At 58.5% G+C, this 13,773-nt stretch overlaps 1 long non-coding RNA gene across 1 annotated transcript in view; it reads right to left on the bottom strand.

Annotated features, from left to right (window-relative positions):
- The window catches only part of LOC141371711 (uncharacterized), an 11,099-nt gene extending 9,985 nt beyond the window's left edge, over positions 1 to 1,114 (bottom strand). The window contains exon 1 of the long non-coding RNA XR_012376874.1: positions 1,093 to 1,114. This is a non-coding gene — a long non-coding RNA (uncharacterized lncRNA). The remainder of the gene's footprint in view (positions 1 to 1,092) is intronic.
- Positions 1,115 to 13,773: the final 12,659 nt, after the last annotated feature.

Raw genomic sequence — 13,773 nt, 5'->3', positions numbered from 1 at the left:
GGGGGGGGGGCCTGTGCCTGGGCTGGGTGGGGTCAGCGTTGGCAGCGGCCGAAGCCGGTCACGGGCACACCAGGCACATCGAGCTCTTCCCTCTATGTTTGTGCATGTTCACGTTCTCCCGAGAGCAGGGTGGGCACGGAGGCGAGCAGGACGGGAGGCCGGGTCAGGGTCGGCCTGCGGAGGGCGGGAGGGATTCCAGACGCGCTCGCCCCAGCCTTGCTCACAACTGCACGTCGCTAGTCTGCGCATCTCGATCTTGTGGTCTGGGCCAGTGCAGGTCACGGAAAGGGAAACACAGTTTGCAGGCCAGCGGTGGCAGAAGCCACCCCAGCAAGCAGCCCCGCAGGTGAGCTTGTGAACGAGGCGGGCCTCTGCCCATGGGGTTCCCACGTGCGTTCCAGAGGGAGGGGCCGCCTTCTCTCTCATTTACCCGGCGTCCGGGCTGTGGGAAAGGCTGCCGGTGCCTCCCTGGGGCTTCCACGGGCCGGCTGGCCTCCAGGGGGACACAGGAGGGCCAGGGCGCCTCCGCGGACCTGGGACACCGGCACCACGTCCCGCACCAGAGCGTCCCGGCTGCTCCCTGTACGTGGCTCAGCCCTCCCCATCCGCCCCCGCCTGGCCACAGGCAAATGGGGCAGAGGCCAGAGGTCTGGCTGCACGGCAGCCCCGCAAAGACTGGGGAGTTTCCCAGGGAAAGATTTAGGACTTATCAAATGTTTCCACTCCAGCTCCTGGTGACAGTCACGGAGAACCCATGGTGACCCCACGTGACCTGCTGTTCCCTGAGCACAGAGGTATGGGCTCTGAGTCATGCTGGGGTCACGGTGCCCCCAGAAGTGGCCTTGATGTGAGGATGACGGGGCCAAGCCCAGCCCCTTCCCTGAAGTCCCGCGTGGCATGGACAACCCCCCCAGAAGTGCCCCACACCGGAGGGAGCGCTGCTGGCCCTGCAGGGGTGGCCCCCCACGCACACTGGCCCTCCGGCCTCCCTGCACTCTGCGGGCTGGGGGGCCACCAGGGACCACAAAGGAGGGGTTGGCGGGAGTCCCCTCCAGGCCGGCTGGTCCTGGTCATACCAACCTTGCTGTTTACCTGGAATTCTCGTCGGGGTTTCTTTTTTTTTTTTTTTTTTTTTTCTTTTTTTTTTTTTAAAGATTTTATTTATTTATTTGAGAGAGAGAGAATGAGAGATAGAGAGCACGAGAGGGAAGAGGGTCAGAGGGAGAAGCAGACTCCCCGCCGAGCAGGGAGCCCGATGTGGGACTCGATCCCGGGACTCCAGGATCATGACCTGAGCCGAAGGCAGTCGCTTAACCAACTGAGCCACCCAGGCACCCTCTCGTCGGGGTTTCAAGGAAAGTCCTCCAGCCCCCACGGAACCCGAGGCGGGCCGCGCTCCCACGCAGACGCGCAGACCGGCCAGCAAGGGCAAGACGCTTCCGCCAGGTGGTGCAGGAACGCCTCCAGGGCTGGGCTTGGTTCCTAGTTTTGTGCGTCTGGAGTAGCCCAGGCCAATAAAAATAAAATGGAGGTACGCGCATAATTTTACATGAAATAGGCGAAATTAATCTCAACAATATGTTCTATTTCATCCAATGTAGCCAAAATGTATCCCTTCCACAGGTTGACTGATGAGATACTTTCCTTTTCTCTACGGTCTTCAAACCCCCGCGTGTTACACGTCTCAACCCACCCACTGAATTTTTATCAGAAATCACTGATTGTACTTAAACTTCATAAAACTTAGAGTCCAAAACCAAGATCCCTTTACCTAAGTTGTTCCAAAGATACTTAGAAGTTTTCAGTAGCTGAAGGAAGTGTCATTAAAAATTTTTAAATCTAATTTAATTAAGGTCGAATTAAAGCCCCTGTGGCTGCTGAATAGGACCAGGGTGTCAAAGGCCATGTTGCCAACTCCCGCCTATAGGCAGCCCACCTGGGTTAACAGCCACGAAGGAGGCACTACTGGTGTTCTGAGGGACAGGCAAGGACCCCAAGGCCATCCGAGCTGGGGAGCCAGGCGGGGCCGGCCGCCCTAGGAGACCCACTCGGTGGGGTGCCAAAGGACCTGACAAATCCTGCAGTGAGTGTGGCAGTTCCAAGCCCCACCTGACCCGGGGGCCCAGATTCTGCCCTTCTTTCTTCATCTCCTCTGCTCTGTGCAGACTGCATGCCCCCCACCCCAGGCCTCTGCCCCCAGGCAAGGAAAGCAGCACCCCCAGGAGCCAGACAGACAAGGACCTGGATTCTCCCTGGAGCCTCCAGAAGGAGCCCCATCCTGTGGACACCTGCAGCCAGTGAGCCCGGACTAGACGTCGGCCTGGGACTGTCAGATGCGGAGTGTGGTCATTTTCAGCCCTGGGCTCGCGGTGATTTGTCACAGCAGTGACAGGAAGCGTGCACGGCCTCCGCGGGAAGGAGTGTGGGTGCTGGACGCAGTGAAGTCACCGGGACTGTGGAGGGTTTGAAGCAGAGAGGGGATGACAGGCTAATTGGCGCTCCCTAACTGTGAGCCCGTGCTGGGACAGTGGCCCCAGCACGCGGGGGTGGCACCGCTCTCACTGCGGCGCGGCTGGGCCCCATCTCACAGCTGGGCAGACCAAGACCCTTGGGGCGGGTGCCGGATCGTGGCGCGGCGCAGGCGCTGTCACCACGCGGGCCTACCCAGGTGCCCCGCGTGCCTCTGTCGGCAGGCGTTCTCTTTCAGGATCAAGCTGGGCCGCGAAGCCCCGGCTGGGGGGCCCGGCGGGTAGGTCGGGGTGTCCGCAGCTCCGCTCGAGGCCACGTGCTCCGTCAGAGCTGAGCGGTGCATGACTTCTTGGTGGCCCCTCTTGGGAGCGTTTGGAGCCTTCCCTGGCATCACATGTCAGTGACACCCACGCAGGCGTGACCGACACCCCAACCAGCAACCTAAGGAGCTGGGTGCAGGGTAAGGTTCCCTCCTTCATCAGAAGGAAGGAAGAGGGGGCCGCGAATGTCCAGATCAGAGGTCCCTAGAGACACGGTTGGCGTCACGGGCATAGCCTGGTGCCCTGGGAGCGGTTCTGGGCCCGCCCCTCCCGGAACCAGCCTGACCCGGGCTGCTTGGCAACTGTGACTTCTGTTCTAATGATTTACCTCCTATTTCACCTGTCACCAGTGTGTACCTGGCTGTCAGGTGCTTTCAAAGAGAAGTTTACCTAGGAAGGGCTGGGGCAGGGTGGGGCTCGGGTGCGTGTTTTAGTCATTTCAGGCAATCACTGGGGTTTCCTGTGCTTTCTGGAAGGAATCCACGTACTCTGAATACACGCTGAGTCTCCACCTCTCATAAAGGACGGAGTTTCTCCTGAACAAACTGGTGGTGCCCGTGAAGACGGTCTGGGACACAGATCTCATGGCTGCCAGAGAATCAGGAAATTGATTCTTTTTCTTTCTTTCTTTCTTTCTTTCTTTCTTTCTTTCTTTCTTTCTTTCTTTCTTTCTTTCTTTCTTTCTTTCTTTCTTTCTTTCTTTCTTTCTCTTTCTTTCTTTCTTTCTTTCTTTCTTTCTTTCTTCTTTCTTTCTTTCTTTCTTTCTTTCTTTCTTTCTTTCTTTCTTTCTTTCTTTCTTTCTTTCTTCTTTTCTTTCTTTCTTTTTTAGGAAATTGGTTCTAATAAAGGTTACCAGGAGTCAACGCTTCTCGCAGGCTGAGACCAGCCCAGGAAACTTCTTGTTCAGACTGCCCAGGGCAGAAACTTCCCTTGCTTCCTGGCCTGGTAATTTTCCAAAGCTGAAACTTTCCTGTCAAGGGGCAAGAAGAACGTTCAGCCACTGACAGCTCAACCAGAAACATTTCTGCCCGACCAGAAGTCATAGCCGATCCGGGACGTGACTCAGCAGCCTAAGGGAAGCCGGCAGAGCAGGGGCGGGGCAGCTCTTGATGCAAGGTGGAGGAGGGCACCAGCTGCTGTGGGGGCCCCCCGGCCCAGGACGCGTCGAGAGCTATGGTGGGCGGGGTGCTGGGCGGGCTGGCCGTCCCCCACCTTCAGACCACGTGCATCCTGGGCCACATGTACATGCGTCACTGACTGGGGACGGAATGTTCCAGGGAGGAGGCCTAAGCTGCCAAGGACTTAGGACCCTGGTCGAAGGTGTGAGGACAGCTAGACGTAACTCGTTCCCAGTTCCCATCTGGTGGGAAGATCCAGGGGAGACAAGTTTAGAGGATGCAGGCTCCTTTCAGCCCAAAGGTCTCAGGGCTCCAACCCACTGTGCACATCGGTGGTGGCCATGTGGCTGAGCTCTGCCCCACTTCCCTGAACCAGACCAGAACAAAGATGCTGTGCTAAGTGAGGTCATCCTTCTCTACCTTCAGGTTCACGGCAGGCGGTCTCCTCCTGCCTGGGTTGGGAGGGCCCACGGGGAGAGGGACAGTAAGTGACAGTCTCTGGTTCCGGGGGCAGACCTCAGAACTCTGTGTGTAGCTCATCGGCTTCTCTTCTGCTGGCCTGGCAGCTGACAAGCTCAGCCTCCGCAGGGCACCCACAGGGGCTGCCTGGGACAAAGCTTGGGCTCTCACACCTGGGCATTCGCGCCTGTGCCGAGTGCCCCACCCGAAGCAAGCTTCCTCTTCTATGAAACCTCCAGGCAATTCTGCATTTGGATATTTCTTTTTTTGCATTTGGATATTTTTAAGGGGAGTTCTTTATTATTATCCGAATATGTTACTATCAAAAAAAGGAAATGCCCATCCAAACCACAACATTTCTGGTTTCACCAGAAAAAGCAATGGCGCCAGGACTGGGGTGGGGAAGGGCACAGCAAGCCCTCACCCCAGATACAGGAAGAGCCTGTGCCCCTGCCTCCCAGAGACGGATGCGATGGCTCTGCAGCCGAAACATGTGAGGACTGCACAGACTGCGTCCCGCCAACCACTGAAAGTTACCAGTCGATCTGCATAGAATTCTGCGGGGTCCACGCGGGTCAGCCGTGCCAGGCACATGCCTTTGGAATCACGCATGGAGAGGCCTCAGCCTTTACTTCCTCCCCAGAAATGAGGTCAAAGAACATTTAATGCAAATCCCATTGTATGAGCTCAGTTTTCCCATTTCCAGGTAACTGCCTGTGATCCAGAGCGGAAATACAGAAAGCGCATTCGTGGTGTGCGCCCTAGTCTGCATATGGAGCAGAGCCAGGCCATTGTCTGGGACCAGTGAGGGAGAGCAAACCAGTCACTGAGGGGCAGTGACTGGGGCCAGTGAGCATTTTCTGCTTCACCATGCACAATGGAATTCCACTGTTTTCATCCTTTGATTTAGAGCTTAATGTTGCCCTAAACCGAGACAGAACAAAACACAGCAGTGAAAAGCCCATCCTGGGCGGGCCACCTTCCTCCCATGCAGCTGCCGTGCCCAAAACAACAGCTACTGGAATGCATTTCCTGGTGGGGTCTGGTCCTGCCGAGGGTGTGGTTGGCACGGGAAAGGAGTGCCAAGGAAGGGAAGGAGGAGGTTGGCCACCCTGCTGTGACCAGGCATGCATGCGGCCAAGGACAATCCAGGCTTGAGACACAGGATCAGGAGTGGGATATAACAAGAGACTAGAAAGACCATTTGCCAGACACCCTGTCTTTCCCAGTCTCTTCCCTTCCAACCCCACACAGTGGCCCCCAGCCCTGGTCTCAGATAAACGCCACCTAATTGTCACAGATAAAATCCCATTTTTCACTTCCAAGCCTGACTATCCCCAAAACCCAGAGCTGTATGTCCAGCTTCTGACCTACCATCATCATCATCATCACCACCATCATCACCTTCATCACCACCACCATTACCATCACCACCACCACCATCATCACCATCACCATCACCACCATCATCACCACCATCACCACCACCATACCATCACCACCATCATCATCATCATCACCACCATCATCACCACCATCACCACCACCATTACCATCACCACCACCACCATCACCACCATCACCACCACCATCATCACCACCATCACCACCATCATCACCATCACCATCACCATCACCACCATCATCACCACCACCACCACCACCACCATCACCACCACCGTCACCATCTTCACCATCACCACCATCACCACCACAATCATCATCATAGTTTGTCTATAAAGCAAGGGAGCATCTCCCTACAAGTGGGACCCAAGATGCAAAGACACCCCCAGACAGTGTTTCTGTCACTGTGAGTGAGATCTGGACAGAAGGAAATTAACATCCTCCAGGCCATGTAGAGACACAATTAATAAAGTGTATAAGGAAAATATTTATTAACACTCTTGGGGTTTTTCCATTTCCCTGACCTGAGGCAACCAGCTGTGAGTCACTCATCACTAGGAGTTGAGTTAAGCAGGCTAACCCCAACCTCACTCAGCTAAGTATGCAGCCTGCCCTCTGGAACCCCACCCACTGCAACTGCCCCATACCAGCTCCTAAGCCTGAATATCCCACCGCATGGACATACACATCTTGTTCATCCATCCATCTGTGGATGGACCCTGAGGCTGCTTGCACCTGTTGGCTGTTGTGAATGGTGCTGCTGTGAACGTGGGTGTGCAAACGTCTCTCAGAGTCCCCGCTTTCAGTTCTTTGGAGAACACACCCACAAATGGAATTGCAAGGTCATATGGTAATTCCATTTCTAGTTTTCTGAGCAATTGCCATACTGTTTTCCATAGTAGCTGTGCAATTTTACAACCTTACTAACGGTGCTTGCTGGTGTATTTTTCAGAAGCCCCTGGAGGTCAGAGGAGGTTGGGTGTGCTCCCGAGAAATGCTGACATATGGCCTGAAAAACCAAGTCTGAGCAAAGACAGCCCCCCAAGCAGCTCTGGCTGCTGCAGGAGCCAGGCTCCATGGCACCTGCTAATATGGAGAGAACATCCCATAAGAGCAGGAGGCAAAGAATAAACCAGGGGAGTGGCTTCCAGGTGAAGGGGCTGACTCCTAGCACACTGGGAGCAGCCAGGAGAAGGGGGCCTGTCCACGAAGAGCCGAGCCCAGGACGCCTGGTAGGCAGGCATCAGCCTCTCTGCACCCTCAACACTGTGGCTCCCCGCCTGGCAGCTGGCTTCCTACCTGAAACCATGCTCTGTGTGGATTGAGCCTGACTGCCCACCTGGGGCAGCCCCTCTCCTGGGAGTTACACCTCTACCCATCCAGAAGCTGCTGGGGCCTCCCATAGGGGATGGGGTAAAGTGGGCACCTTCTCTGGGGGTTCTTGGCCTGGGATTCAGGGAGGAGGGAGCATCCTTCTGTGGATGCAGCGGGGGACATAGTGCAGCCTGTGTTGGAGTTGAGATGGCAGCAACATGTTGGAGGCTGTGGTCACAGGAGATCAGGAGACCTGAGCTGGGAGATAAAGATGGGGTAGGGGTGGGGCACCAGCACACCTGGGGCAGAGCTCAAGTGACAAGGGTGAGGAGCCCCGTAGAGGGAGAGAGGAGGGAGGGGGGAGGAGGGAGGAGGGAGGAGGGAGGGGGAACCAGTTTGAGGAGGGGGCTAGAAGGAGGAAGCCAGCCCCCCTTCCTCGTGGGTGGTGTGTTGACTGAGGACGGTGGCTGGCCTGCTCAGGACGGAGGTGTGCGGGAGGGACTGAGGTGGTAATTGCTGGGTGCGAGGGCCCACCCAGGGAGCGGGCGCCAAGGTGGAGGACGGAGCCCATCCTCAGAAGCACAGTGTCATGGGCTCGGGCTGGGCGCCCTCCTGAGCTCGGCCGTTCACCAGGTTCCCTTCTCCTGGCTGTTTCCGGTGCACCAGATTGGGGGCAGGGGGCTTCTGGGGTGCCTGGGCCCCCAGCGCATTTCTTAAGTCACAGGAACACATGCTCCATGGGCCAAGGCAGGGGTGTCCAGGAAAAGTCATCACTTTCCCCGCTCCCCTCCGCCTGCAGCCCCCAGTGCTGGTAGCAGGCGCCCTCCCCACCCCTCGCTAAAGCAGGTGCCACGTCGGAGGGACGCGGCTGCCACGCACCGTGCTCTCTCACGGACACTCGGGTGACAAAGACCTGGCTCCCGTGTGACGGCTGCAGGCAGCTCTGCGGTGCTCTCCCTACGCTCCTCTGTGCTGCATCTGTCCAGGCCTCAGGAAGCGAGTTCCACTGAGCTGCTCCCCCCACGGCCGTAGCCCCCGTGCCGGCTCCTTCAGGGACAGACGTGCGGTGTCTGCCTCGACCAGCCTGGGACAACGGCATGTGGCCGTCCTCGGGAGGGCGGTGACGGCACTGCTGAGGGGGAGTGGTGAGCATGGAAGATGCGGGCACAGTGTTGAGAGGCCCCCTCCGGAGCCCTGTGTCCCTGTGACGTTGCCGGCCAAGGCCAGGAGAAAACAAGAAAAACAGGGAAGGCAGCCACTGGGCTTGGGTTGTGGGGCCGGGAGCAAACTTTTCTCCTTTAAACATTTCCTGTCATGTTGTTGTAATGTTGCTTTTGCAATAAATAAAATTCCTGAGACAAAAGGAGGAGGCAGAGAGAGAGAAACCAAACAGTGAGAGAGACAGAGACAGAGAGTCAGAAACGAAGGAGAGACCGTGAGACGGGGACAGAGCGGGAGTCCCAGAGGGAGGGGAGCAGAAGGCCTGGCAGAGAGGAAGGGCAGTGGGACCTGGGAGGGGCGAACGGGGCATCCCGGCCGAGGAGGACACTGGGAGGGGACACAGACATGAGCATGCACAAGGTGGGGACGAGGTGCAGTTGGATCACTCCTCCTGACATGCTGAGGTGCGCAGCGGGCTGTCTGCACGGGTGCCCAGCTCGGCCTCTGGACCGACGTCGGGGAGGTGGGCATCTCGCACATACACGAAGGCCCGCCAGGGGACCAGCGGGGACAGCAGCAGGCAGGGGTGACAGGAGACTGGGGGACGTGGACAGGTGGGCCCGTGGGTCACTGCATAAGGTGGGGACACCGGGAGGGAGCACGTCAGGGCCCAAGGAGGAGGCCCTGGGCCATGGCTGTGGTTGGAGTTCAGCTGGAAAGACCCCCATGGATGCCTCCCGGGGGAACATGGGGAGGTCAGCCGTGGGCCTTGGAAGGCAGAGCTTGGGGGACGCCCGGTGCAGACCCAGCTTTGGAGCCGAGGCCACAGGCTAAGGGGACGGAGGGAGCAGAGAAGGGCATCCGCCGTGTCAGGTCTCTGAGGGCAGGAGGCTCGTGTTCCCAGGAGGGCAGGAGTCAGCTCGGGGTGGGGGGGCATGAAGGGAGGGGGCTGCCCAGGAGGATGTGGGGCCCAGCTTCAGAGGTGACCTCAGTGGGTCCGCTGGCCCAGCCTGGAGGCCGTGGGAGGGTTTGAGGGAAGCATCTCTGGGGGAGGCAGCCGGTGTGCCTGCAGAAAGGGGTCCTGCGGGCCTGGCCGGGGCGGGCTGGGAGGAAGGAGGAGCCACCAGGGGAGGGGCGGGGACAGTGAGGGAGGCAGGCGCCCCTGGGGGGCCCTGCAGAGCCTCAAGCCACCCACTTCCTGTGATGGGACGGGCCAGCTGGGATCCAGATATCAAGGCAGCTCTTCAAATCCCCTCCGGGTCTCTGTGTTCCTGGGGTTTAAGAGAACATCCAGGCCTCTCGGCAAGCCGGGGACTCGCATTTGTACCCCGGGATGGGGAAAATGCTCAGTGGCTCTGGTGGGCGCTGGCCTCCGGCCACCGAGTCTCGAACCCCGGAGGCTTTGGGAAGGATCACCTCACCACTAAGTGGGCTCAGGTGTTGCTGCTCACCTTCCCCGAGGACCCACCTGAGCCCTCCCAGCCCGCTGGTCCGGCCTGCCCCGGGTCGGGGCAAGAAGACACGAGCTGTCCGGGTCCTGGCGGCCGCCAGGGCACTGAGGGCGGAACCTCTCTCTCCCCTCCCCCAGGGGTCCTTCCAGGGGCCTCCGTGAGCAGCCAGGGTGCTGCGAGAGGGCCACTGGTCCATCTGCCCCCAAGCCAGGCTCTCCAGGGACACATGCCCCCTCAGGGGAAGTCCCACAGTCAGCTCGTCCCACAAGGGCCGAGGGCTGAGGGTCTCTCTGGGCGGAGGACACCCCTCGGGGTCTTGTCTCTGCCTATGGCACTTGCTCTCCCAGACTCACGCCAGCCAGCTCCAGACTCCATGGTCCTGTCTCCCTGCAAAGCTCGGGCCCTCCTCTGTGTGACCCTGGACCCTCTGCCCTTCCTCCACAGGGACCACCCGGTTCCCATGGACAGCTGCGTGCAGTTGGCCGCCTGCGGTCAGTCTGGCTTTCCCACCCACACCTGCCCACTTTGCCCTCCCCAGCTACCCCAGAGCCATTTCAGAGTGGGGCAGCCGGCCTCCCCGACATGGCATCCCCCTCCGACCAACCTTGAGGCACGTGTGAGAACCACTGCAGGCGGCCGGCCACCACCTGGTCGCCGCTCCATCGCTAAGTTAGAGGGCCTGGAGGTCGGCTTCTCTGCTGGGAGTTTGCCGGTGACCTCACGGCTTACTCCGGGGAAGGGGCCTCTTGGGCCCCTGCAGCTCCTCTGCTGGGATGGAGCCGTGTCGTCCAGCATGAAGGTCGAAAAGGTCCTGGGTGGGTCACCAAGGGCTCAGCCAGACCTGTGTCCTGGTGGCTCAGTGAGCAGAACCACTTGGCCAGAACAGCTCCAGGACCATGACGAGGCCATTGCCAGCAGAGGGGACCCTGGGGCTGGCACCAGGCTGTGGATGTCCAGGAGGTAGTCCCTTGCAATCATGTCTCATGAACGTGGGTGCGCCCCCTCTTTTTCACCCCTGGTGCCTTGCTCGCAGCCTGGGGTGTCAGACGCTGGATGGCCAGATTGCTGGAAGGTTCTCCAGGGAGCATGCCACCTGGCAGGCACCTGGGCGAGGCCTATGCCCGCAGACAAAGACCTACAGAGCTCAGAGAGCCGGCCTCCAGGGGCGGAGAGAGAGACATGGTCCTTGAGGATTTCCCGGAGGAGGTGGGATGGAGATGTCCATTGTCGGCAAAGAAGGAAGTTTTCAGGAAAAAGAACAGTACAGTGTGTGAGGCACGGGGGCGGGACAACCCGCGGGGTGCTTGTGGGGCAGTCAGTTCCCGCGGGCTCGGAGAGGGCGTCCGGAGCAGGCGGGAGGGCAGGGAGCCGGGCGCCAGGCAGGAGGTGTGAGCTCTGAGCTCCAGCCCCAGGCCAGTGGGAGACGCAGGGCAAGGGGGGGCCGGGCCGGAAGGGCCCGCGGGTCTCCGGAGGCATGAGGACAGACCCCCAGCTCCACGGCAGATGCAGAGGCCCCTGCCGCCCTGCGTTGTGTGTCTTTCCCTTCCTACGGTCTTTTGCTCCTTTCTGTTGATTGTCCTGAGGAGCAGCCTCGGCTTTAGTGGGACGAGGATGCCAAAGGCAGGGCCTCGGTGGCAGGGAAAGCTCCTGCTCGGGGTGTGGTGGTTCCCAGCAAAACAGAACACGAAGGAACGCCCAAGCAGGCCTACAAATAATTGTTGATAATCTGAATGTTTGCTTTTAATGTGTGCAACACAAAACACCTTCAATGCAAACTAATCTTGCTAGTCAAGGCAGAGACAGGATTCAGGAGTCACGGGTACCCCGCGGGTCGGGGTAAGAGCAAGCTGGGAGGCCTGACCCTCTTGGGCCACATCGGACGGCCCTGCGTGCAGACCTGTGAAGCTCCCAGCAATTCCCATTCCGGAACGGGAGGGCCCTGCCAAATGGACCTTCTGAGCCCACCTCCACCCCAGCCCGGCAGGGCAGGCCCTGGGCAGGCTCAGGCAGTTCTGGGTACCCTCCAGCTGGCAAACACAGTTGTCTCCTTATAGAAGCGAGTGCAGAAAGTGGATCCTGATAAAAGTCAAATGATCCTTCTAGGGAACTGCTGCGCAGCCGGGCCCTGGGTCTGGACGAGGGCTGGGCTCCGCGGGCACCAGGGGCCGGCCCCTGTCTCCCCACAGCTCCTGAAGCTCCTGAGCTACGGAGCCGCCGGCACAGAGGGCCCCCCCCAACTCTGTTGGGCCTGCCTTTCCTGGAACCTAGGGTGCCCACATGTCCTCAGAGCTCAGGCCTGTGTGGTCTATCTTTCTCCACCCAGACCCTCGTCTCTACCACCAGTATCTCTGAGCAGTGACCGGTTTGTTGGTGGCCGCTAGAAAGAACATGGCGCCTCATCTGTCTGCCTGTGGAGTGTCGGGGGTACTTCCAGTTTGGACATCAACATGTCCCAAGACCTGGAGAGAGTTTCTCTCTCTTTGCTTCTGATCTCAGGAGGAGACGTCTCTCCTGGACGTGAGATGTGCGGAAAGCCAGCGGATGTCCACGGAGAGACAGAGTGACAGCAGAAGCCTGCACGATTCAGTGCTTTGGGGTGCCTCCAGAGATGATATCAGAGGAGAATGATTGGCCATAAACATGGACCTGGCCTGTTCAGAGTCTCCTGGAGGTGCCCTGACATGCAGCCGGGCGTCCCCCGCAGGACCACAGAGGAGCCGGCAGAACTTGGGCTCTTTCTTTCTTTTCCTTTTAATTATTTCTGCCCCAGACAAAACCCCGCCAGGATAGACGTTACTGAGTTCAGAATGTTCCAGGGCGCATTAGCAGGTTGCCATTGTTCTCAAAGTCTGCTGGGCTCCGTGGGTGACCTCTTGCCAGCCTCCTCCCTACCTCTCCGCATCCCTCCACTGCAGGATGAAGGGTGGAGTGGCTACCCGGGTGACAGCCACTCCCACAGCGCTAGGGGCCTGGGGTCTGGGCCAGCAGCCACCCCAAGGCACCACCCCGTCCCTACGGGCCGGCTGCACGGGGTGGGGTCTCGGGCACACAGGTGCTCCCAGGGGCCTCTGGAGGTGCCTAGACACTGGTTAGCTTTTGAGAACCAAGGCCTGCATTTTGCATTAATATGTCTGAAATGTTTGCTCCTGATTTACCTTTCAAATTGTGCCTGTGGACAAGAGCCTTGAGAGGATCCCTGGTGGAGAGCCTGTCAGTCTGGTGGCACAGACGGGGAAGGGCCATGAGCCCAGGCTCACTGGGGGCCAGTGTCTCCCGGAGGTGAACGAGGGCCCCGTCGCGTGGGCCATGGATGGAGACAGGGCCCAGACAAAATGGCAAACAGCAGGGAATCATGGTGGGATTAACATGTTCCAAGACCTGGAGAGAGGTCCTCCTCCCTCCTCCCACCTGCCGGTCAGGTCCGGAGACGGTCTCCTGCCCCTTAGTAACTGACAGCAGCCCTTTGGCAAACAAAGAGGGAGCAGGTCCAAGGCCCAGAGCTCTCTGCAGGCAGCAGTCTTTAGCTAGAATGAACACTGCTTTCTGTTTTCCTTTATCCATGTTGATGCTAGCCTCTCTAGGATAAAGACATGGATTTACCTTTTTAAAAAGAATTGTACTGTTTTAGTAAAACACATGAATTGTCCAAAGGAAAAACATTGTGTAGGTAACAGTCTCCAGGAATAAAATCCAAAATGAAGTTTGGAAACAGTAAGTCCAATGCTGCTTCTGACACTTGAAATGCTCTCATGCCATCACTATCAGAAGATCAGCCAACTCTGTTCACACACTTCCCATGACGGGGAGCTCACTACCTACCAAAGGCATCTCCAGTCAGGTACACTGGGAAATGCTGCTCCCAGCGGGCTCCACCCCGAGGCCAGGTCTGCAGAGCAGCTCACCAGCCTCTCTTCAGAAGAGCGTGCTCTCCCTCCAGCAGCCTCCTCTCCCAGGCAGACCAGTGAGGTCTTCCCACTAGTTCCTCATCCTCAGAGAGAACTTCTCCTCCTGGGAACACTGTTGGTAGTTTCTCTTCTTATGCAGTGGGGCCAGGAGTGGTGGCTGATATTCCAGGAG

This window comes from Callorhinus ursinus, unplaced genomic scaffold, assembly GCF_003265705.2.
Source record: "Callorhinus ursinus isolate GAN/ISIS: 27379988/994484 unplaced genomic scaffold, GSC_fseal_2.0 scaffold89, whole genome shotgun sequence".
Classification (NCBI taxonomy): domain Eukaryota; kingdom Metazoa; phylum Chordata; class Mammalia; order Carnivora; family Otariidae; genus Callorhinus; species Callorhinus ursinus.
The sequence above is the reverse complement of the archived record's forward strand: the minus strand, read 5'-3'. Positions and strand labels throughout refer to the sequence as shown.